Source organism: Rhodnius prolixus, unplaced genomic scaffold (assembly GCF_049639745.1).
Source record: "Rhodnius prolixus isolate KJV_2025 unplaced genomic scaffold, Rpr scaffold_2, whole genome shotgun sequence".
Taxonomy (NCBI): domain Eukaryota; kingdom Metazoa; phylum Arthropoda; class Insecta; order Hemiptera; family Reduviidae; genus Rhodnius; species Rhodnius prolixus.
In genome coordinates, this window is record NW_027411592.1 from 51,206,569 (window position 1) to 51,233,209 (window position 26,641).

Sequence of the window (26,641 nt, forward strand, 5' to 3'; positions counted from 1 at the left end):
GTGTGTAGTTTCTCATATAATCTTATGTAGCGTTTTTTTTATTATTGTTATGTGTAGATTATTTAAAATATATTTCTTTAAAAATGTTTTAAATTGAGAGAACGTAGACTAGTCATAGATGTATATGTTTTTCTATCTTTTTGTAAGCTTCTAGTTCATCTAGGGCTCATAAAGGTAGAAGAAACCCTTTTTTAAGCACAATACTGGCCCGATGTTAAATTCTCTCCATCAATTGGAAAGAACTATTCTCCTGAAATGGAGAAACGTCGAAAACTAGTCTGAATATGAAGAATCAATAGAACTTTAAACGAAGTCATAATTTTTTAGAAAACCATTGATTTAAACCTTAAAAAGAAGACAAAAAACATTCTTGCTGAAGGTAGAAAAGAATAATGCACAATTTCTGTCATGATTTGTTATTAGCTGATCTTTCGATCTAGGAACTAGACCATCTTCAGGGCCAATATAACAGAATTACAATAATTATATCAAAATTAATTTGGGTAAACTAATGTGAATACAATTATTGCATCTATATTGTAAAATATGTTCTACAGTCCTGAAGATGACCTAGTCCCAAGGTTGAAAGGCTAAGCATAATGACAGAAATCATGACTGAAATTGGCATCATTCTTTTCTTCTTTTTGGATTAATGAATCGGTTACCAAAAACAATTCTCACTGAATCTTACCAACACTATTTGAGGTTACGTCAATCAAATTTTATTTAAATTCCAAAATTTTAAGTTGCCATTAAATGTAACCTATTTAGATGATCCAACCGAACATTGTTTAAAAGTATTGAGTGCACAGTAGTGTGTACTGTGTATTTAACAAGAGAAGATCGCGTAAAATCTAAGGTGAGATAAGGAAGCGAGCCCTTGTTATTAGCCCCAAAATAATTTGCCTCAAGAGCTACAGATCACTTAAAAAAAGATGGGCAGATATCTGAGAGGAGTTACTTCAACCAGTACCATCTCCTCCAGACCTAAATGATTCCACAAGTGACGTCTTAATGGGAATGGAACTCCGGAGCACATTCTGGCAAATCAAATGTCAGAAATGAAATCTTGGACTCGTGAGTAGCATCGAGTAATAATGTCTAATCAAAATCAACTAATCGGAAGAATATCTGTCCACCGGAAATGCGTCTATATCGGCCGACATTATCGAGTTTCCGCATAGCAATCTTCCTGCCTAGATACTTGATGGAATTCGTTTATTTTTATTAGTATATTGTTTATGGTAAGCAGCTTTTTTTTTTAATTTTAAATTTCGAGAATGTTTACTGACATAAATTGCCCATCATAAAAGTCGTGAAAGGGGTTCATCTTTTTTTTAAAAGTAAAGAAAATGTTCACGATGAAATCAACTTCAAATAACCCCAATGAATTTTCTTTACTTTGAAGATTCTTGCTTTTTAAATCATTATTTTAAAAAAAACACACAAAATGAACAAAATAATTTCCAATTACCTTGGCCGAACTGGGAGCAAAAAAAGACGAAGAACCTTTAAGGGTAGGTAGGGCGAAGAATTATATTTATATCAGTGAGGGGTTTGAAGGGGTAGAATGGACAGTTTTAACGACCACGGGCTGGAGATATAGTTGAGTTGTGGAGGTATCCATGGGGACAGCCAAGATGAAGAAGCAGTTCGAGGTTGTAGGCCAAGCTAAGTCCGCCAAGAGAGGACGTTGGCTCGAACCAAGCAGCAGATAGAGAGAGATAGAGATAGAATACTTTCTTTCTCACTCCCTTATTATTTCCACGCCCTTACCGACAGCCAGCTTTGACGGAAATACTTTTATAATATAATTTGAGACTAACGCTAAAGGCAAATTGCGGGGGATATAGGAGGCACTGGTGAAGGAGAAGTGAGTGTTGGAGAGGGATACAGCATCACCTCACCAGAGAAAATTACATTTCATTATAATTAAATTTATAATTACATCAGTTTTCCCAGCGTCTCAACTAATTTAGGAAATAGTTGTTTTTGAGGAACCTCTCTTATATCGCCTCGCTGGAAGGTGCGCGAGGAAATTATTTTTCAGTAGAAATTTTTCCTTCGTCCTTTTTTTTTTTTCATTTCCCCGTCCACCAAGCAGGAGGATTATTTATTTTTCCCTAATATAAAGATATTTTTTTCTTATTCAAAGGATAGATAAAATAAGAAACGAGTGAAAAATTTTCTTCTTCCATCAGACGGTGAAAATCAACACGATTAAACCTGACAGTTTGTATCTGTCTAAAGATAGAGTTTTAGTTTTGACGCAATACCACGTTGGAGGCGGACACAGATTCCAACACTTTGAAGCTAAGATGTATTGTAAGATGTACCGTCGCATTTTAAATGTTGGTGAACAACTGAAATGGATCCTGAGCCGCTTCTCACTCTATCATTACATTGGCAGTAATTGAAAAATTTAAATATAAATTTAAATTTTGAATATCTCAGTATCCTTAGATTAATAACTGAAGACGAATAATCTTTATTGTGACTAAATAATGTTCAAACTGTTGCTAATTTCTTTTGTTACATAAATGTGCACATATGGATTGCAGGAAACTGCTGGCTTTAAACAACGATTTTGATGCAGATTTGAATGCAGATCGAAAAGCTAAGCAATATGAAGTGTAACTGTAGTATTCCATGGTAATCGAATCAATGTTACTCGATATTTACTGTACCGAGATTGTTCATAGACTCATCAAAACTCTCTACGAAGTTCGTACCTCGTATTACCCTCGCTTTTTTTTTTTCTGCTAAATAACTCCCAAGGATTTGAGCAAGTAGAGAGATCCTCTTGTACAGTCTCTCGCCTCCTCTGACATCCCTAACAATCCTACTCGCCGACTGAATCGCCAGTGGCCCCACGACTTCCTCGCAGTCTGAAGACCTAGACGTCATTATTCTCCTATCTCTCCTCTTTCCTCCTCATATTCTCCTCTCTCATATAGAGAGTGCTACCGCTGACTACCTTCTCTTCTCCTGCTCTTCCCGCACCAGTACCTCCTATTTACTTATTGTCTATATTTATACAGATTGTAAATTACAAAATAAATAATAATAAAAAAAATAAAAATAAAAATAAGTCCCAAAAAAAGCCGAACGTGTTTTACGTCCAACTAACAAATTAGAGGTCTTGGACAGAAATGACTGGCTAACATACTTCGTTATAAATTTCTCATATTAACAATTAAATAAAATCCAAAGCCTAGACCGAGAATCGAACCCACTATCCCAAACAATAAATCTTAGCTTTGTGGATCCGCCTTTAAGCGCGGCGCTTAAATATTAATTATATAGCTTTTGGGTCCAACTATATTTTCAAGATATTATCATCGTTTCAGAAAACGTGCAAGTTCGGCTTTTTTCTCCATCTCGGAGGAATCGGTAATGACGTGTTACTCAATATTTTATCCAACAAAAAAAAACTAACTGCTGCATTTTTTCGATCTCTGTTAGGAAGATATCAACTATGTTCGATTCGATTACATGGAATACTTGTAAACTTCATGTTCATTAGCTTTTCGATCTGCATTCATTACTACTGATCAGTGTTAACAGTGTGGTGCAGTTTCATGAATTTCAGTTTTATACATTCACAATAAAAGAATTAACAATAGTTTAAAGAACATCTAGTCACAATAAAAGTTATTTGTCTTCAGTTATTCTCCAAAAGACAATGTTATATTCAAATATTTAAATTTGTATTTAATTTTTCAAATACTACAAAGGTAATGACAGAATGAGTTGCGCTTAAATTCAATTTAGTTATTGAGCTTGTGAAGTAGTTTGACCTGTATACAGCAATGTACATCTTAGCTTTGCGGGCATCGCCCCTAACTGCTGTCTATTGTGAATGTGTTTACTGCGTGAATCAGCAAAAAAAGGGGGAATCCCATTCGAAATACGACTAAGGAGTTTTTCCAAAAAACTTGATCAATTGAAAGTGTATCTCAGTTTACAGAAAGGATTTTCAAATGTTATCTTAAATTCAATGAAAGACTCCCAACGATTCGCAATCAACATGGGAGTACTAGCTGTTTATTTTACGAGCAATCATTTAATACGAAATAGTTTTACAAGGCACTGTTCAAACTGCCATGTGGTAGGCAGTGTTTGTAATTAGGTCTATTTACCTCTGCCCTGTAGACTTTAATTTACGTCACGCTTTATACTACGTCATCCAATTATATGCTCGAGTGAACAATCAACAAATTTCATACGTAAAAGAAATTTTGTCACCTTAATTGAATTTGAAAACATTGTGAGAATTTCCCATCAGTTATGTTCTATGATTACGATTATGCCAAGTATTGGAAGTTAAATTTTCACTAAGATACAAATACAGGGTGAACCAGTAAGTCATGTCCATAGGCCTACAGTGGGTAGTACATCTAAAGTGGAGTTCAATGACGTATTGGACAACTTCATATTTCCCACTGTTCTTGAGTGACGTTACTTAATTTTTTTCCCCTAAATATATTACTTTTTTTTTGCAATAAAAATGTTATTCCTCAAAAAGTTTTAGTCCGAATTCGATTCTGATGACACTGTTAGAAAGACAGATAAATTTTCTAAAAATTGATACCATTTCGAAGCCTAAGTTATTCTCCAAACAGCCTCAATCTTACTCTTGGATACTGGAAAAATAAAAGTAATCGAAATTTTTAAGAGAAACTTAGGCCTCTATGGGGATCAATATCAGACCTAGGTGCTGGCACTTTTTATAAAAGTTTGCTTGTCTAATAGACTCTCAAACGGTATATCATTTGCTCAGGATTCCTTTCATCTTTGTATGCGAAATTATGTTTGTTTTACAAGAAAACGTGTTCACGAGCACTCAACAGTGTTAGGTATATCAAGTTGTTTAATTCATTGAAAACTCTTTTAGATGGACCAGTAGGCAATTTTTAAAGTAGGCTGTCTTAAAATAAGGAAGTCAAAGGTTACAAAAAGCACTTTAAATTATTTACTTTTGATTTCTCTGAAATATAGTATTTGAGAAATGTATTGGTTAATACCTAATTCAAATATAAGGATTATCTGTTTATGGATTTAAAATATTTCCATTAGAGGAAAGCAGTTTCTAGAAGAAAAGTTCTAAAGGCCAGCAGTTGGATTCGAAACCGAGAACTTCGCGTAGAACCCTAACCATTCTGAGTCTTAATTCCTTCCCTTCTGAGTCTTATAATAATAAAAGAGAGAAAAAAATGTTTTGATAAAATGTTAAATTTGAAGAGAATACCATTATAGCCTAAGGACCAATTTACAGAATGTAATTTTGACACCATTTCTTGGAGTGTTTGGAAATTGTTTCCTTATGGTATTCCTTGAAGTGCATATGAATCACACTAATGCAGGTTCTTAACTTTTATTTGAATACTTTTTTTGGAGGGGAGAAATCTGTTAAAGGGTGAACTGAGGAGGGGATAATTAAATATATTTTTAAATAAGAAATTTGAAAAAAACATAATGTTAGGCTCCTCAGGTCGTACAATTAATATAAATACATATGCTCGATCATATCAGATTGTTTTTCTCCGGAATTACGTATACTTTGACATAAAACAGTTCACAATTGTAATCTGTGTCAAAGCTGCACTTTGTGCAATATTTCATCGCTTGAAATTCTTAAAAATAAAACTTAATGAGTTCCTTAGCCCTGATAGTTTGGAACACTTTTTATGTAATTTACACAACAAAATTTATGTTGTTAGTTACAATAAACTACAAATAGATATTTTCGTTTAAAAGTTTGATTGGAATAAGTTCAGAATACCCTGCCCCTCCTACTTGATCGTACTATCCAAGTTAGTTTTACATTTATTTATAACGTATGTGCAAATTCACACTTCCGCCATATAACACACATGTTTAAATATATAATACCGACTGTACAGTAAATCAACTATATTTTTACAACACTAATGAATATTTAGCTATATTTATTTAAAATCTAGTAAAATAATAAATGTCACAATAATTTCAATTTTAATATTCAGATACTGTTTATTATTAAGAGCCACACAATAATGTGTGCGAGATAAATTATAATTTAATTATTTTGTTTATAAAGTAATCAGTAAAACTGTTTGAGGGTTTTATTTTGCAGAACTATGTCAAGTTGAATCATCTCAAGTAAACTAGGATAGGCAACTAGTAAATCTTCACAGAAGAGGTGTTTGTCATGCAGCGCACTTAAAGAACTGCTTTTTGTCATTTATATTTCTGTTTTACTGTCATAAACTGAAATGTTCAGTAATAACTACTAAGAATAATTTTATCAATGACTAGTTTACTGAAAAACAGTTATTTGACGAGATAATTGTGATATTTATTTTATTTTCAGTATAATGTTGGCACAACGAGCGGATAAATGTGAAAATAACTTTTATCTAGAATTAAATATAACATTTTAAGTGTTGGCACTATAAGTAACAATGATAACAGTGATAAATGAAACAAACGAGTGGAGAAGTTACCGCAGTGGTAACACTACAAAACGTTAGACTGTTAGTCTCTCTCTTCTCTTGAGAGGAGATCACGAGGCTACAGTCTTTTAAGGCGTCGGGTTGTCAGGAAGAGTTCTAGAAAAAAGATTTTGAGCTAGAGGATTTACGAGGGGGTACCCAAAAAAAACCGGAATTATTTTTTAAAGGCTATTTATTTACAAATTTTTTACAGAACAACCTTATCCCCTTCAAAATACTCTCCATTACAACTAATACATTTGTCCCACCGGTGCTTCCACTGTTCGAAACATTTTTTGTAGTCATCTTTAGAAATGGCTGACAGCTCCTTCTTCGTTTTTTTCTTGACCTCTTCAATGTTGTCAAATCGGTGACCTTTCATGCCCTTTTTCAAGCGTGGAAATAAGAAAAAGTCGCACGGAGCCAGGTCAGGCGAGTAAGGTGCGTGGGGCAGCGGAACCATGCCATTTATAGCCAAAAACTGTGTAACAGAGATGGCTCTGTTACAATGCAGGTGCATTGTCGTGGTGGAAGAACCAGTCTCCTGTTTGCCACAAATCGGGTCTTTTTTGTGCGAACACTATTGCGCAATCTTTTCAAAACTTCCAAATACAAGGTTTGATTGACGGTCTGACCTGGGGGGGACAAACTCTGAATGGACTACGCCTTTGGCATCAAAAAAGCAAATCAGCATTGTTTTGATGTTTGACTTGACTTGACGACATTTTTTTGGTCGGGGTGAAGATGACGTCTTCCATTGGCTCGACTGTTGCTTTGTTTCTGGGTCATAACCATAGCACCATGACTCATCACCAGTAATGACCTTTGACAGAAAGTCTGGATCAGTTTCAAGCTGTTGTTTCAAAGCACGACATGTTTCAACTCGATGTTCTTTTTGATTGTCAGTCAGAACTCGAGGAACAAACTTGGCAGCAACCCTTTTCATCCCCAAATCTTCCGTTAAAATTCGCTGAACCGAGCTTCAAGATAACCCACTACTCTCTGACAGTTGATCAATTGTCTGTCGACGGTCTGTGAACACCAGCTCTCGAATTTTTTCAACATTTTCGTCGATTCGGGCAGTTGATGGACGTCCAGAACGAGGTTTGTCATCAATCGACATGTCGCCATTTTTAAACCGAGTAAACCACTCGTATACTTGAGTTTTTCCCATAGCGTCATCTTTGTAAGCTGTTTTCAACACTAAAACACTTTCAGCAGCATTTTTGCCGAGTAGAAAACAAAATTTCAGAGCTGCACGTTGTTCACTTAAACTTGCCATCATAAAAAACGAAAAAAGAACAAAACAGCGCTGGTAAAAACAATCACTGCAGATGAACAGAAAAAGCCAGGCAGACAACACAGGCAGGACTGAACTGGCAAGGAATTGCGCTATACACGTCTAGCGGCAGAAATGCGTACTACATAAGCTCCATGCGCGGCAACGCAATTCCGGTTATTTTTGGGTACCCTCTCGTATATGGGATTGCAGGTTGAAATGAAGTTTTCTGTATCGTGTTTTATAGCAACTTGTGTGATAAAAGGAATGTTAAGGTCAGTGTGTATAGTCAGGAGACATAAATTGGAGCGTTTACGATAGTTCGAAGTATTTTAGATTGAAGAGATTGACTCCTTTGGAGATTGGAGCGTTTGGTTGAACCCCACCAAACCAGATGGGTTTCAAAATAGTAGTATAAATCAGTCTTTTGTTGTCTAGAGAGAGTTTTGATCTATCGTCTAAGAGTCTTTTAAGTTGTTGACAGCGTCTGTTTAGTTCTGATCTTTTTAGTCTAGTGTGGGAGTTCCAAGAACGTCTTCGGTCTAAGTCCAAGGTAGCGGGCAACGTTTAACCTAAAACTTCTAACAGAATCTAATATTAAAAACAAAAAATGCTCCCTCTACCCTGTGACTGTCTTAAGAAGCATTTTCTTGGATAAGTAAGAATAAAAACTAGGTATCTATATTTTCGCCCGCTAGATGTTGGGCTTGACCGAAGACTTTTTTGGAAACTCACACTATACGAGGGTCGTTTGAAAAGTTCGTGCAAAGTCAGAGAGATAGCACTACTGGCGCGTATCGAGGTTATGTTTAGTTAGTAGCATCTCTTGGAAGAGGACACACCAAGTTTCAGCCAGATCGGTCTATTTCTTTGTGTTTGGCATTCGTTTGAATCGAGGAAGTCGAGTGATTATCAAAAAATGGACGAAAAAGAATTTCGTGTGTTGATTAAACACTACTTTATGAAAGGCAAAACGCCTCAGGAGACTAAAGAGAAGCTTGATAAAAACGCCCACGATTGGCCCACAAAAAAGTCCTTTTCCATCACGACAACGCACCAGCTCACACTTCAGCAGTTGTGATCGCAAAATTAATGGAAATAGGGTTCCAACTCGTTTCACATCCCCCCTATTCTCCAGACTTGGCTCCCTCGGACTACTATTTGTTCCCCAATATGAAGAAATGGCTGGCGGGAAAAAGATTTTATTCAAACGAGGAGGTGATTGCAGAAACGAATGGCTATTTTTCAGACTTGGACAAATCCTATTATTCGGAAGGGATCAACAAACTAGAGCAGCGTTGGACGAAGTGTATAAGCCTAAAAGGAGACTATGTTGAAAAATAAAAAAGGTTTACCCCAAAAAATTAAGTAGTTTTTATTTTTGCACGGACTTTTCAAACGACCCTCGTACTTGAAAAAGAACAGAACTAAACAGACGCTATCGACAACTAACAAAACACTCTTCGAGATAGATCTGAACTATTTACAGATAACAAAAGACAGCAAATGACTTATACGGAATCCTTGGATAAATTTCAAAAACAGATACGAAATCGCTGAAAAGACTGCTTGACAAACGCTCTAAATTAACTTTTAGGAACAAAAGTAAGATAAATACCTAAATTGGACTTACGGACTCGAATTACACGGAACAGCCAAACCAGCTAACCTCAACCGAATGCTAAAAAACCCAACAATCCTGAACCCTAAGAATCATAATCAAACGTCCCATCTTATTTCTTCAACCTCACATTTTTCCTAAATATTCCCCCTCTGTCACCCCAGCCCGCTACTTAAAATTACCATTCGTCTAATCCGCTCTAATTTCAACCAGAACACTCCCGGACTGGCTCCTACAGGGCCCACTCAGGCGTCCCGTAATTATTTAACTACCTAACATCGATGACATGTTTGCGGAAACTACTAGTGGCTAATGGTAACCAACACTGGTTACCACGCTGATGCGAATATGTACATTAAAACTGTCCGGTAGGACAGTTGTATAAGGGTTGATCGTCAAAAACTGCACGAAAAAGCGTAACGTTAAAAAACACCCAACTTTGACAATTTTTTTCTCTTTTTCTATAAAAGATAAAATTCCCAAATTTTCTTTAAAATATAGGGCAAACCCTCCTTTATAACTGTAATTTTTTTGCGACCCCCAGACCTAATAGATTTTGAGAAAAAAGTTGCCGAAAATGAGCAAAAACGGCATTTTCAGAAATTGTTGTTGTTCTTCTTCTTCTTCTTCTTCTTCTTGTTGTTGTTGTTGTTACCTTTTTTGTAAACTACGTAGCGCCTAAACGCGAGAACCGATTTTCATGAATGAGGTGACATTCGATTCGGAATTTTATGTAGATGTGCCTTTTGGGGGTCTCGACGCTGTACACCGAATGGGAGAGGAGTTAGCCCCCTTTATGTAAGGCCCCCTTCAAAATTATTATTACTAATTACTCTGTAAATCTTAGCCCGATTTTGATAAAATTTGGTAGGATGATAGAGTTAGGGCTCCCCTACGTAACATTAAAGCGGCGATCTGCTCTTACACTAGTTAAGGGGAAGTATAGCAATCGTTTCAAATTATCGACAAGTGAACTGATTTTCATGAATGAAGTGTCATTCGAATCGAAATTTTGTACAGATTTGCACTTTAAAAGTCTCGACGCTGTGCCTCATAAGGAGGGGAGTTTGCCCCACCCAAGTAAGGCCCTTTCTAAAACTATTATTACCAATATTTCTATAACGGTTAGTCCGATTTTGATAAAATTTAGTAAGAAGAAGTGGTTAAAGCTCCTCTACGTGGCTGTGAAGTGCCATCATGCTCTTACACCTACTAAGAGGAAGTATTGCAATCGTTTAAATTATCAATCAGTGAACCGATTTTCATCAATGAATTGTAGTTCGATTCAAAATCTTTGCCTCTTTGCCTTTTAGGGAGAAGTACTGTAATCGCCCGTTTATTTTTCTTACTTCTCTTAAAAGGAAGGTCTGAAATCGCAGTTTAAATTTGCTTTTTACGTACAAATACCTTCCTATTTTATATAAAAAGGCTTTCTCAAAAAAATTGTTATTGAGGATGGTTTGGGGACCGCAACTATAATCATTCTTTAAAAAGATCTCTCCAGTGGTAGTTACGGTTCCTACTTAACACCTTATCAGGTTATAATGATAGAATTGCTTATTCCAAATTTAAAAAAAACAGTAAAGCAGATATGTAACTTAGCAAAATAGACAAAAATGAAAATCTATCCAAAAGGTACAAAAATCTCCTTAACAAAAACTTACAGTTTAAAAAGTTAAGTATAAGGGTTGATTAAACGCCAAAAGGTACACAAATCAGCAAGTACCCAACATTTCATTCAAGCTTAGTTGATATAATTTAAGTAATTTTGCTGCATTAACTTTTCCTTCACATTTTTTAGAATTTATTAGATGTCACAGACCCTTATGCTAGCCATTTTCATCTACAAAATATTTGTTCAAGTAGCACTGTAGATTGACTTTAATATCTATTAATCTATAATAATCAAACTATTAATTACAGGTTAAAAAGAAAACGTTATAAAAAATAAAAAAAATTACGAGGCTACAAAATTTAAAAACTTTTTTAAAAAAATGCTTACACCAACATACATCAATGATTTCGATTATTTTATTTTTAATAAAAATCGTCTGTTTAAGTTTATTCTTCGATTAAAGTAATTGTTATTTTATGTAGTAGTCAAACGTTTATAATAATAGGTAATAATTATCTGGCTTTATCGCAAATAATATAGTTTTCTTCAATCACACTCTCAATGTAGCTGTTCTTCTCACAATGTTATATATATGTTATGTAATATAAAATAAATAAGTATTGCATACTTTTAGGACAGCTAATTATTCCAGTATTTTACTGTAAGTAAAATTAAATTACAATTGAGAAATGAATAATTGTTGTTGAATAATCTACTTGTTATTAACTGTGTGTTATTTGTGCTCACGAATATTTCGGTAAGACGAATTCAAGCCTGAAATACTGTTTTAAATCCTCCGTGATTCAAATTTAAACAGTAGCCGACTCTAACTTTGTCTTTTTCTACTTTAACATGCATGTATAAGATGTGACAACTTCAGAATAAAGGGCATATTAAAGATAAATCAGAAGAATAATTTGGAATAGAGTTAAAATAAAGTACCTATTTAAAAACGAAGATATAATATACATTTTATCATGATTATAACCAAATAATATTATGAATGAACTGGGCAGCATAAGGGTCTGTGACATCTAATAAATTCTAAAAAATGTGAAGGAAAAGTTAATGCAGCAAAATTACTTAAATTATATCAACTAAGCTTGAATGAAATGTTGGGTACTTGCTGATTTGTGTACCTTTTGGCGTTTAATCAACCCTTATACTTAACTTTTTAAACTGTAAGTTTTTGTTAAGGAGTATATGTATATGCATGTATTTTCTACATATGTATATGCTGGTTGCACGAGCTGTTTCAAAATTATATACAAATTTACTTCAGGCTATCATGATAGTTTCAAATGCCAGATCTTATATGCCTTAAAACTTAATCTGTTTAAGGCTAAAAGAAAAAAAGGCTTTACTAAAAAAATCAATAACCAGACAATAAGAAATACAGATGGAATGAATTAGATAAGATAAAAATAGGTTATAGAATAGTACATGAATACTTAAGGCTGGGTTGCCTTACAGTATAAAAATTTAGTGGGAGTAGAACTCAGATAATCTCACTCCAGCGGCAGCGGTAGCTGTGAGGTAGCAGTTGTACCTCTACAATTATATACCACTTAAGAGGTTATACCTTGGGCTCTCTCTCTGCATTGAGTTACCCCACAGGTAATTCTCTCTTCATCACATTACCATCTTCTCTTCTCCCTTCTCTCCGCCATAATGTTATAATATTCCCAGACCTTGAATTCGTACCATCTTATTCCAAACATAACCATCATTTTTAACACTTATCTTCTCATTTGTAAATATCACTTTCTACATATTACCATCTTCCTCTTCTTTATATTTAGGTATGTCTTAGGTTTGTGTAAAGTTGGGAATAAAAATTATAAAGAAATTAACTTTTCCTCAATTCTTTTGGTTCGTCAGATTCTTTATCTCTTTTCCTTTCGCAGGTGAACCCTGAACTGTTTCTGTTTTCTTTACTATCCCAATTAATTCACTTCAATGTCATTTCAACCAAAGGTTCTAGTCAAATCATTCTGTAAATGACTTTACAAGTTTATAAAACTGATGAAGTCTATTTTATTTATTTATTTTCCCCGTTTGAAGCAACTAACTGAAAGTATACTAAGTCTAAATGATAATACAATGAGGATGAGGAATCAGCTGAGTGGTTAGAGTATACTGGATATTAACACAGAGATCACGGGTTCAAATCCAGCTACTGGCCCTTAGATTTTCTCCTCCTAGAAGCCTCCTACAGCTCACTGTCCGTTGTCTTTAACAAGAGAACACTGTCCAGAGGCCGGAAGTGCACTGAAGAAAGCTCTGTGTGCTAATAACCTCAGAAATTAACGCGCCTTAAATTAAAAAGGAATAACAAACTATTCTGAAACCAATTCCCAAAAACAAATTGAGTAAATTATGAACGCTGATTTGGTACTTATAGCGAATTTAAAATTACAGATTAAGGAATACACCATAGAGGAAGCTTATTATTAAATTTATCACCTTAAATTTTACAAGAAGAAATAACTAGTAACCTTTAAGAATCATTGCTAACCAAGTTACCAAATTGTAATGGTTGTAAGAAAACAAGTTATTGTTGAAGACTGTGTTTTTTTTTTAATAAAACACGAAATCAAATTAAAACTGTTCTATAGGACAGCTGTATAAGGGTTGATCATCAAAAACTGCACGAAAAAGCGGTACGTTGAAAAACACCCAACTATGACAATTTTTTTCTCTTTTTCTATAAAAGATAAAATTCCCAAATTTTCTTTATAATATAGGGCAAATCCTCCTTTATAACTGTAATTTTTTTTTTTGCAACAACCTAGATCTGATAGATTTTGAGAAAAAAGATGCTGAAAATGAGCAAAAACGGCATTTTCAAAAATTGTTCTTGTTCTTGTTGTTTTACCTTTTTTGCCTAAACGCGTGAACCGATTTTCATGAATGAGGTGTCATTCGATTCGGAATTTTATGTAGATGTGCCTTTGTGGGGGGGGGGGTCTCGACGCTGTACATTGAATGGGAGAGAAGTTAGCCCCCTTTATGTAAGGCCCCCTCCAAAATTATTATCACTAATTACTCTGTAATTCTTACTACATGAATTAGTCTTCAGATGTTTGGTTCAGTGGTTTACTAGCTGTTATCCATAATTTACAGGGATATGTCCAGAATAGGTTTTAGTAGTGTCTAGTAAACGAACTCCAAACTTGCGAGCCAGATGTGTTCTTAAGCTCGCACACCCAAGGTATCCCTCCCACTAACAATGGTACACTAACTCGGGCGAGGAGAAAAGGAAACGGGCATTCCAACAACCGTCACACACTTCCTTCTTCGTTAATTTTATAATATTATATTATAGTATAAGTGAGGCGAAACTGTAAAACTTTATTGTATGAGGGAAATTATCTTTTAACGTTTCCTGTTATAATAATGTTTAGTGCGCGAGTAGATATTGCATTCGTCTGGCCACTTGCTTCTAACTTCACTGCACATCTAATTATTATTATTATTTTCTTCATTATCATTATCATTATTATTATTATACTATTTGGTACTTAGTTCAAAATAAAACTTCATTAAACGAACACACACACATATATACGTATATGAATATGCAATTGTTTCACCCACATCTATAAACACTGAAGTGGATGGAAGAATAGAAGAGGATCATTCTATGTATTTTATTTATATAACTATATAATATAAAAGCATAGTGTTTGTATTTTAAGTGTATGTGTTGGTATGTTATAAAAAATAATTGTATTTAATAGACGTTAATTATTTACAAGGACATAGAATACTTATAGACGGTCAGGACAGTTTTATAGTGTGCTATCACAACTCAAATTATCCAACCAACTAGTTTATAATCCCTTAGTTCAAAAAATTACATTGATAGTTGTTTCCTTTGAGAAAATTATTTATCTTATTCGTATGTGTGCACCCATAATTATTTAAACTAAATTTATTTTATTATTATTTTTATTTAGGTATCGTAAAATAAAATCATTAACCTCTTAATTATTTATTATATAATCGAGTAGTTATAATTATGCTTTTCCTTTTCTGTATTATAAATACACGGAGCAATTTTTTTTTTTGAAGTCCTTAGTTTATACAAACAACACGAAGTTAGTTAGTTCGACACGATAGCCGAGCGGTTAAGATACTTGGCCCGCAAAGCTAAGATGTATTGTTGGTTTAGTAGGTTCGATTCACCGGTGTCTAGGCCTTGGATTTTTATTTAATGGTTTATATGAGAACTTTATAGTAAAGAATTAGATGCTAGACCCACAAAGCTAAGATGTTGCTTTAGTACAGGGGACGGCATCCTATTTTAGCTAGAGAGCCATTTCTCCTTAAATAATTTTAATAAATTTTACCAAGAGCCGCAAGGATGATATTGTACAGTACTCTGTAGTTCATTTGTATTCACAAATTATTATTTTCAGTAACATTTAAATGTTTTATATATTGATTTTCACATATTGCAAAGTAAATAATAACTAAACCTGTATTTGAATGAAAATGGCGGCAGTCCTATATATTACGTACTGTATTTTAATATAATTCTATTCAATTTCAAACCAAATCTCATTTAAAATTCTTTTAGAAAAAATATCTTTACTTTAGTAAATGAAATTTTCATTTGTTTCAATAAAATTGAAATGTACAATATATTTTGGACAGGCTTAAGAGCCACAAAATTTGGATAAAAGAGCCGCATGCGTCTCGCGAGCCGCGGGTTGCCGACCCATGGTTTAGTAGGTTCGATTCCCCGGTGTCTAGGCCTTGGATTTTTATTTAATGGTTTATATGAGAACTTTGTAGTAAATTATGAATGCTAGCCGACTCCGTCAATACCTAATTTGGATGTTAAAACCCATACGAAAAAAATAGGCGCTGTTTAAAAAAAAATCTTATTAATTTACAAATTAGAAAAATCTCTTCAGTATGAATTGCTAGACCTTTGTTACTTAATGTAAGTAGCAATTTTTGTAGCGGTACTTACTTGACATACTTCTTACTCATTTTATTTGTAGGACTTGCATTTATTATTTACAAAAAAAAAAAAAAAAAAAGAAGTTCGTAATTCATTATTCGAACCAACTCTATTGGTGAATGCATGAGAAAGAACACCAATAAGGACGTTTGTGGAATATTTTTGAATCTATTGAACACACTCACCCCCCACTCCAGACAGGTCATTAGTAAACAAGTATCAAGTAATATGTGGCTCTTCTTACCCTGTCTGTAACCTGCATGTTACCTCTCGCCTTTCTATCAGGTTCTATTACCAGGTAATATCTATGTATGTACAGAATGATGATCGTGTGGAGTGAGTGAGACGGAGAAGATAGAATCAAGTGCGATTCTAACCAATAATCATGTATCCAGGTGCATCCACACTTCATACACACTTGGAATGTTTAATTCTTTCTATTTTTCCTACGATGACCTGGTTTGTTTGTTTGTCGATTGCAATTCTTTTTCTTCTAGGTTTTGTGTTCACACTTTTCGACATTCTTTTTTTGTTTATCATGTACGAGGGTCGTTTGAAAAGTCCGTGCAAAAATAAAAACTACTTAATTTTTTGGGGTAAACCTTTTTTATTTTTCAACATAGTCTCCTTTTAGGCTTATACACTTCGTCCAACGCTGCTCTAGTTTGTTGATCCCTTCCGAATTATAGGATTTGTCCTAGTCTGAAAAATAGCCATTCGTTTCTGCAATCACCTCCTCGTTTGAATAAAATCTTTTTCCCGCCAGCCATTTCTTCATATTGGGGAACAAATAGTAGTCCGAGGGAGCCAAGTCTGGAGAATAGGGGGGATGTGAAACGAGTTGGAACCCTATTTCCATTAATTTTGCGACCACAACTGCTGAGGTGTGAGCTGGTGCGTTGTCGTGATGGAAAAGGACTTTTTTGTGGGCCAATCGTGGGCGTTTTTCTTGCAGCTCGGTTTTCAAACTGTCCAATAACGATGAATAATATGCACCTGTAATAGTTTTACCCTTTTCCAGATAGTCGATGAGGATTATTCCTTGCGAATCCCAAAAGACAGACGCCATAATCTTTCCGGCCGAAGGAACGGTCTTCGCCTTTTTTGGCGCAGATTCCCCCTTGGTAACCCATTGTTTAGATTGTTCTTTGGTCTCAGGAGTGTAGTGATGTATCCATGTTTCATCCACAGTGACGAAACGACGCTTAAAGTCCTGCGGATTCTTCTGGAACAGCTGCACACTTCACACGATTTCGTTTTTGGTCAAGCGTGAGCAATCGCGGCACCCATCTTGCGGATAGCTTTGTCATGTCCAAATGTTGATGCAAAATATTATGTACCCGTTCATTCGAGATGCCCACAGCACTAGCAATCTCACGCACCTTCACTCTTCTGTCATCCATCACCATATCATGGATTTTACCAATGATTTCTGGAGTAGTAACCTCAACAGGGCGTCCAGAACGTTCAGCGTCACTTGTGCCCATATGGCCACTCCGAAAATTTTGAAACCACTTATAAACTGTTCTAATCGAAGGTGCAGAGTCACCATAATGTTTATCAAGCTTCTCTTTAGTCTCCTGAGGCGTTTTGCCTTTCATAAAGTAGTGTTTAATCAACACACGAAATTCTTTTTCGTCCAGTTTTTGAAAATCACTCGACTTCCTCGATTCAAACGAATACCTAACACAAAGAAATTGACCGATCTGGCTGAAACTTGGTGTGTGTTCTTCCAAGAGATGCTACTAACTAAACATAACCTCGATACGCGCCAGTAGTGCTATCTCTCTGACTTTGCACGGACTTTTCAAACGACCCTCGTATATTTCAATTAGAGTAACTGTTGTAATAACTGGCGACTGTCATAACTTCTATGGTTTTTCCAAGGTGACAACAAGTGGCTTGGCATATCGCAGGCACTGTTCTTAAGGTATGGGCAGATCACTGATGTGTGTACAAAAGATACGAGACCCGGCGTAATGAATACAGCTGCCGACAGACTGATCTAAAAACATGCCTAATCACTGTACAAAACTATTTTAACCAAATAGTGCGCCATTGTATGATCTAGCTAAAGTGCTGCCGTCTAATTTCACTTTATTCTCTTCTAAGTAATAAAAGAAATATCGCGAAAAGCAACGCTTTAAACTTAGAATGCATTATAGTGCATTTTATAAATTTTTAAAAACTATTTTTTATAGTGCATTCTTCATCTTTATTTTGGCGACTGATTTATTCTAACCAGAAGGAAGAAATAATTAAATTTTAGTCTTTTTTTTTGGCTTCAAATGAAATTTTAGTCTTCTTTGGTTTCATTGAAAAAACTTTCGACCTAAGGTTATCTTCAGGGCTGTGGAAAATATGGTACAGAAACAAATTACATTGTTTTGATTTAATGATACAAAAAAATATCTTGTAACAAACGAGAACATTTTAAAAAAAATCGACCACTTAGGTACCTAAACATTCAAGACATCAACGTTTAATGGCAAACACTAATTATGTCAAACAAATTGCTGTTGCTAAGGTTTGTATAAAAAATATGGTGGAAATTGGTAATCATCTTTTTTCCCTTCATTTAAAAAAAATGAGACCAAATAACATTAAGAGACTAAAAAATGGAATATTCTAATAATAAACTATGCCTACTTTATTAATACTGTCCTCGAACTTAACAAAAATCAAGGCACCACTATTAAAACCTAAAACTATTTTTCTAGTCTTTATAGGTGTGGTGGGTATCACATTTATCGATCCGGCTAATCGATCTAATAACCCACACATCAACCTACTTGGTGTAGGTGGGCCACTTATTTCATGATATATATATTTAATAAGTTTAAAATTGTTAAATGTATCCTAATATTTGTTAGGTGTGCCAAGAGAACTTCGTTGTAAAAACCAGTCCAAAGGTAATTTTTTGTTTTTTAACATTCCAATATTAAAATTAAATAAAAATAAAAGAAACTATTTCCAAAGACTCTGCAGCCCTAATAATAATAATTAAGCAAGCATTTCTAATTTTGTTATATTATTATTTTTTTAACTCATAATAAAATTACTATAATAATATTAGGAGTGAAGTCACGAAATCCTTTTTCTGTTCATATTACGACTATTTGGTAATTCAAAGTGTAAGATGTATTAATTCCTCTTTTATATAATAATAATAATATTATTTAACTGTTTTTATGAAAAACAATATTAAAAAACCAAAAATAGGTTATAATAATAATTATTATTATTATTTTTAATAATAATAAAAAAAGGATTGAGATCATTGGTTAGCGTACTGGATTCCCCCGCATAGATTCCAGGATCCTACCAGGTGCTTTTCCTTTAGATTTTTTCTTCGTAGAAGCTTTTACAACTCATTGTCCGGTGGAAAAAGTCCGCATGAAAAAATAGCTATTACTTTACTTTACTTATTAAATGAAGGTTGTCTAAAGAAACAAATAATCCTGGAACTCCTATTTAAATAGTTATTTATTTAACAAGTGTGGAAAGTAGTGCTTTTCCTGAGACGAGACAGGGTTTGCACTCGCTTCGCTCGCTCGTGCAAGTGCAAATTGCCGAGTGTGAGGAAAATACTTTACACTCGAGTTAAATATTATATTTTTTCTGCAACCATTAGGGTTATTAACTAAAAAAAAAAACTAAACAGGAATCACTAGAATCGATTTTAAATTTCTATAAGGTAACACTATAACCTTTTTAACTGTTATAATTAAAAATATCTAATTATTTATTAAAATATTATTTTTATTTCTATATTCCTTTCAATTTTTGTTTTATTTTTTTAATATTCGTTTTCTAATTATTTAGTTACGTTAAATAAGCTTATTGAAGTTTTACAGAAAATATTTAATAACAAAACTTCTTATATCAAGGAAGCACAATAAAGTTTTTTCACTCACTAGTGAGGTAAAGTTGGGCATTACACGGCTGATTTTAATTGAGTAATGAGAACATCCCTACATGGTTGCAGAAAAAATCCTCAATTTCTTAGTACTCTTCCAGTAAAAACGGATGGATGATGAACTTAAGGCTTCAAAAAAGAGTGAGGATCCTGGACTGAATTTATAAGTCTTTTTGTATTCAATCTGTACATAAACTGGGCAGTTATTAGAAATTGTTAACCTTTAAGTAAATCAGAGTTTTTAGTCGCATTAGACCAGGGCTATGTGTGTTATATGGTGTTGATAAAGAAGATAAGTTGTCTTAGAAAGGAGGGCGCTAGCTAAATAATAAAGAAGGATATCTGGAGAACAGGAAATCGATAATTCTTGAGGGAAGAAGGACCGCAGAAGACGAACAGCGAGCTGGAGTGAAGCCATTAGTACAGTTTTCTCTAATCTAACTTGCTCTTAGTGTTTTTCTCGTATAGTTGTTTTTAGAAGAGTAGAGGTACAGCAAGGGGGCAAAGCCTTGGTAGTGTGGCCCCCCCCGTCAAACTCACTCTCTCCTTCTGAGAACGCCAGTGTTGTTGTAGTGGTGATGATGCAGCCGAGAATAAGAGTGAAGAAAGAGTGGACGGGCTTCTTCGATGGTGATTGGCTTAATGAATAACGGAGCCTACAGATAAAGTTAAACCCAAATAAACTTTAACCCCGCCCGGCGTTAATTTAATTCCGAGAAGTGTGGAACAAGAGGAGTATAGAAGAGCGTGAGGCGACGAGGGCGCCCTAAGTCGATGGCAACGACAACATAATAGAATCCCAAAACACAACTTCAAACTCTGCGCATCCCAAAGTTAAATTGTTTAATTCATTCTAGCCTGAACGGTCGGGGAGGGCGGAATTGGGTTTCCGGCTGGTGTGTTGTGCTGCTACACAGCCAGCTGGAAAGGGGAGAAGCAATTGGTCGGAGAGGTTGGGGGTGGCAGCGAAGGCGGCGGGAAACAGACTATAACCAAAGTGAACCACCCCCATCTACCTATACATACACCCCGAAGTACACTACGTGCTGGGTGTCTGAGAGTGCTTACTTGTGCTTAGAGCACTAATCAAATATAGACTGCTTACAATAAGCACCAACTTTAACCCAAACACTAGCCAATGATTTTTTTGTGCTTTTCATTCTTTAAATATTTCTCCCCTCAACCTGTTTTTACCAAATCATTCTTTTGCAATAATTTACATACATCTTTTAACAGATTGTTCTTTATACCCAGTACTATTATGGGATTATATGTGTTCAGTAGTTTCAACTAGTTGATTCTTACTTCTCCCTTTGTGCTTTGCCTTGAATTCTAAAGTAATATTTTGCTGCAAAAATTTGCTAACTGTTACTAGTTGAAGTATAAAGTACTTTACTTATAAGTAAGCTTTTTTCCGGTAGCCCTAATTAGTAAGTGTACCACAATGCTGGATAAGTTAATTATTTCATCCGATATGACATTCTTATTTTCTGTCATTCTGACAGGATTCAAACTTTCAAACTTTTCCAGAGACTGGGTTCAACAGGTTCATCTAAAGAAATGTATCCTTCACTCTTTTCAAGTCTTAATTATGTGATCAACACTTGACTTAATTGAATTTAGCGTTTATATGTAGTGAAAGTTGAATTTCATTTATTACATAAACCTGATGATTCATTTCTCAGCAAGTGCACGAAAATTTGAAACCTATGAAAACAATCATGATCTTCTTATATAGATCTATATTAAATGTAGATTATGGGGTTATGTAAGAGCCATTTTGAGTCTAAAACTTTTATTATTCAAGACGTTTCGAACCACCCCCTATCCTCAGTCCGACTCTAACTTTATCACATGTAAGATGATATTTTCAGTCTAATGTCCTAATTTAAAGATGTACTTAATTTTTAGCCTTAGATTTTGAACCCTAAAAAGGTGGTCTCTCAGAAAAAATTAGAAACTTAAGTGCCCACTATTTTTGGATATGAAAATTTCGATTGGTTCCGTTTAACAACAATTAATTTTAATAATTTGAATATAAATAACTAACTCTTAATTTATCCTGGACGCTGATTGGCTATTATACAATTCTATCGAGCTTGTTTTGAATGAAATTAGTTATTTTAGCTTTTCTCTGTTCTCTCTTTACAAGTGGTACCGACATTTTGAGCTAGAGATTATTAGAGCTTCTAATGGAGAGAATAGTATCGGTTATCCAGTCCATCCTTCCACCTTTCCTAACTCCTTAAACCAGATCCTGAAGAAGGAAACTATGACAAATATATAAATAGCCAAAACCTAATCATCAAAAATGATTAATAAATGTTGACATCACCTGAAGTGGTAAGATGAACCAAAAAAAGAGAAAGGTTATGCCTTACGGTAACTAACTACAGAACTTATTCTCTCACGCTATACTCTCACGTTTCTCTTACTGTTGTAAGAGTCTATTTAGTTCTTCTTCTTTCCGTCAAATTTTAGATGAAAAGCAACAAAGAAATGAATATAATGTTTTATGAAAAATGCTTAGAGAGCAACGATGACGTAGTGAAGTTTGGATCGATTTAAGAGATCCGTTCATCTTCGTATATTTTTGAAATCTTCACATGAAAAGTGGAAAAAAAACCTGTACTTATTTTACCAATTTTGTGTCAAGTAACAATCCCAATGCTAATATTCAAAATAACTCCTCAATTTATTTTATTATCTCCATTTTTATCGATAAAAAAAAGATCCTAAAAAAGTCAGTTAATAAAACAATCAGCTGTTATACATTAAAAGGAACCGATACAATTAAACTTCCGTTCGGATTTTTTTTTTGTTTTTGTTTTTTACTGTATAATATATGTATATATATTATACAGTCTGTTTTATTATAATATTTCGCTTCATTTTTAATGTACAAAAGAAATGAAACTTTTTCTTTTTATTCATTCTAAAAGATGGAAGAAAATAATAAAAAGAAACAAAAAAACTTTATTTCTCATTCTCAAGAACTTTTGAGAATTGTTTTCAATTCTTTTTAGAAAAGAATTGTTATATTATTGGTTAATTTAAAAATTGGTAATAATAAAAGTTCATCTTGAATCGAATAAAAACTTCGATTCACATTGTTTTTTGATTTTAGCTGGAGGGCGTTCTATTTGTATCCGCTGAAGTCCTTTAGAACGCGACTACTACGAGGGTCGTTTGAAAAGTCCGCGCAAAGTCAGAGAGATAGCACCACTGGCGCGTATCGAGGTTATGTTTAGTTAGTAGCATCTCTTGGAAGAACACACACCAAGTTTCAGCCAGATCGGTCTATTTCTTTGTGTTTGGCATTCATTTGAATCGAGGAAGTCGAGTGATTTTCAAAAAATGGACGAAAAAGAATTTCGTGTGTTGATTAAACACTACTTTATGAAAGGCAAAACGCCTCAGGAGACTAAAGAGAAGCTTGATAAACATTATGGTGACTCTGCACCTTCGATTAGAACAGTTTATAAGTGGTTTCAAAATTTTCTGAGTGGCCATATGGGCACAAATGACGCTGAACGTTCTGGACGCCCTGTTGAGGTTACTACTCCAGAAATCATTGATAAAATCCATGATATGGTTGATGGATGACAGAAGAGTGAAGGTGCGTGAGATTGCTAGTGCTGTGGGCATCTCGAATGAACGGGTACATAATATTTTGCATCAACATTTGGACATGACAAAGCTATCCGCAAGATGGGTGCCGCGATTGCTCACGCTTGACCAAAAACGAAATCGTGTGAAGTGTTGCAAGGACGGTTTGCAGCTGTTCCAGAAGAATCCGCAGGATTTTAAGCGTCGTTTCGTCACTGTGGATGAAACATGGATACATCACTACACTCCTGAGACCAAAGAACAATCTAAACAATGGGTTACCAAGGGGGAATCTGCGCCAAAAAAGGCGAAGACCGTTCCTTCGGCCGGAAAGATTATGGCGACTGTCTTTTGGGATTCGCAAGGAATGATCCTCATCGACTATCTGGAAAAGGGTAAAACTATTACAGGTGCATATTATTCATCGTTATTGGACCGTTTGAAAACCGAGCTGCAAGAAAAAGGCCCACGATTGGCCCACAAAAAAGTCCTTTTCCATCACGACAACGCACCAGCTCACACCTCAGCAGTTGTGGTCGCAAAATTAATGGAAATAGGGTTCCAACTCGTTTCACATCCCCCCTATTCTCCAGACTTGGCTCCCTCGGACTACTATTTGTTCCCCAATATGAAGAAATGGCTGGCGGGAAAAAGATTTTATTCAAACAGTGGTGGTGATTGCAGAAACGAATGGCTATTTTTCAGACTTGGACAAATCCTATTATTCGGAAGGGATCAACAAACTAGAGCAGCGTTGGACGACGTGTATAATCCTAAAAGGAGACTATGTTGAAAAATAAAAAAGGTTTACCCCAAAAAATTAAGTAGTTTTTATTTTTGCACGGACTTTTCAAACGACCCTCGTACAATAAAAGTAGGTGATACCAGTATAATTGTAGATAATTTAAACCTAAAGACGATACCATCAAAATCGATCTACGCAAGAGATTCTGGAAATATTAAAATTGTAGCCCTACATGTTCGCAATGAACATGGAAAATCGATTGTTGCTACTGGTTTCGATTCCCCTGGTCTCTAGGCCTTGGATTTTTAAATTCGCTATTTAATAGGAGAACTTTTGCAGTAAAAGAATGTTTGCTAGTTGTATCCGTCCAAGATACCAAATTTTAGGCAGTATGGGGCCTAAATCCTGTCTGAAAAAAAAATAGGCATTACTTTTCTGGGACGGTATTTCCGATTTTCCTGATTTAATTCTAATGTTTTTCCGACTTAGATGGAAGCGAAAGTTCTAAATATCAGATTTTAAACTGTCCACGATTTTTCGTTTTTTTTTAAGTTATATCGACCCACAATAACATAGATTAATCTATATAAACCATGTTTTCTGACTAAGGTGACCTAAAAACTGATATTCCCGTTTAAAAATCAAAATTTTGTGGCGCCACAGTAGCCGAGCGGGTTAAGAGGCGAGACCTGCAAAGCTAATATGTATTGTGGTACTGGGTTCGGATTCCCGGTCTTGGCCTTGGAATTTATTTAATGGTTAAATGGAGAAATAGTAAAGTACGTGTGCTAGTCACCTCCGTCCTCGACACCTAGTTGGACGTTAAGCCCCGCCTGAAAAAATAGGCGATTACTTTACTCTTTTTTTTTATGTTTTTTTAAATCAAAATTTGAAATCCGTACGACTGGAATACTTATATATTTTTCTAATTTGAAGTTGCGCTTTTATAAGTTGTAAGAGGACGTAAAACTTTTTAAAAATATTTTAATGTTCATTTATTAGTTTTAAAGAAACAAATATACAAATGAATGTGTAAAAATATTTGTAATTTGGGTAAGTTTGGTCTAGTTAGTAAGAGATGCCCAGTTCGTGTCTAGCGTGTATTTTTACGATAAACAAGCTTGATAAAATTAGTGTTAATGTCCAGCACTTTGTGGGCTTTACATTTTCAGTATTAAAATATTTCAGCTCACAATTGCTGATCGTAAATATCGCTTAACAGCTGATTTGATCTATAAAATTAAAAAATATACTTTTATTTCCATTTTGAGGATGTCTAATATTCAAATATGTTGTTAGAAGTGTTTTAATAACAAATCGTTTCCGAATCTAGGCTACAAAATATTACGTAGATTGTATGTAACAATAAAGAAGTAAAGGAAATTCGGTGGCGAGCCGGAAGCTGTTTAGTGAATAGAAGACACAAAGTGAGATAGAGAGAGAGAGATATACAGAAATGTATGTCAAGGTCTTTAAGAATGAGAGAGAAAGGAGATATCTGTATCTCCAGGCATAGTACGGAGCTCTGTGTAGGTCAGTGCAACTTGCTCCACTATAACTTGCTGGCCTGGCTCCTGGTTCATTGAGATAGGGCCCTTCACCACTACCACTACCAAGACCACGCTCCTACTACCCACACACTCACACACAAGGGCCTTGAGAATGCGGTGTACACACTCCAGGCTCTGTATGAGTCCTCCTCCTCATCACCACTCCTCTTTCATGCTGTGGCCCTATCTATGCAGACCTTCTCCTATTTCTCTCGACAAGTGTTGTACGTACGACCAGAAAATACATTTCAGAACCCAGTCTTTTGCCACATTTAATCCTTTAACACTGTTTTTTTTTAAACTGAATGGAATTAAATTTAGTTTTTTCACGGCTATGAATTTTGTTAATTCAAAAATTCTCACACTTTTAATCCCCACTCTCAACCAAAATTGAGTAAGTATAAAAGTAATCGGCTATCTTTTGCAGGCGGGGCTTAACGTCCATCTACCAATTAGATAACGTGGGCAGCGGACATACTTTACTATATATTTTTTTGTAAAAAATAAAAAGTAGCTATACGCGAAATTCAAACTGGGGATCTTCCACTTACAAAGCCACGCTTCGTAACCATTAGACCAATGGGCGGCAACCTATGACCAGTGACCCAGTAAACAAATCTTAATTACGACGATTGGTAGGTATTCTTGTCAACGAATTTTAAGTGTGCTTGTAATTGAGATGTGTCGCGAGTACACATTTGAACATGTTATTTTTCTGCTAACATTTTATGATTTCTTTCAATTTATAATTTTTTTTTTTTAATTTGTTTATTTATTATGCAACTGTATGCAGTACAATAAGCAAAAGAGATGAGAGCTAAGGGATGGCGCAAATACACATGCACGCATATA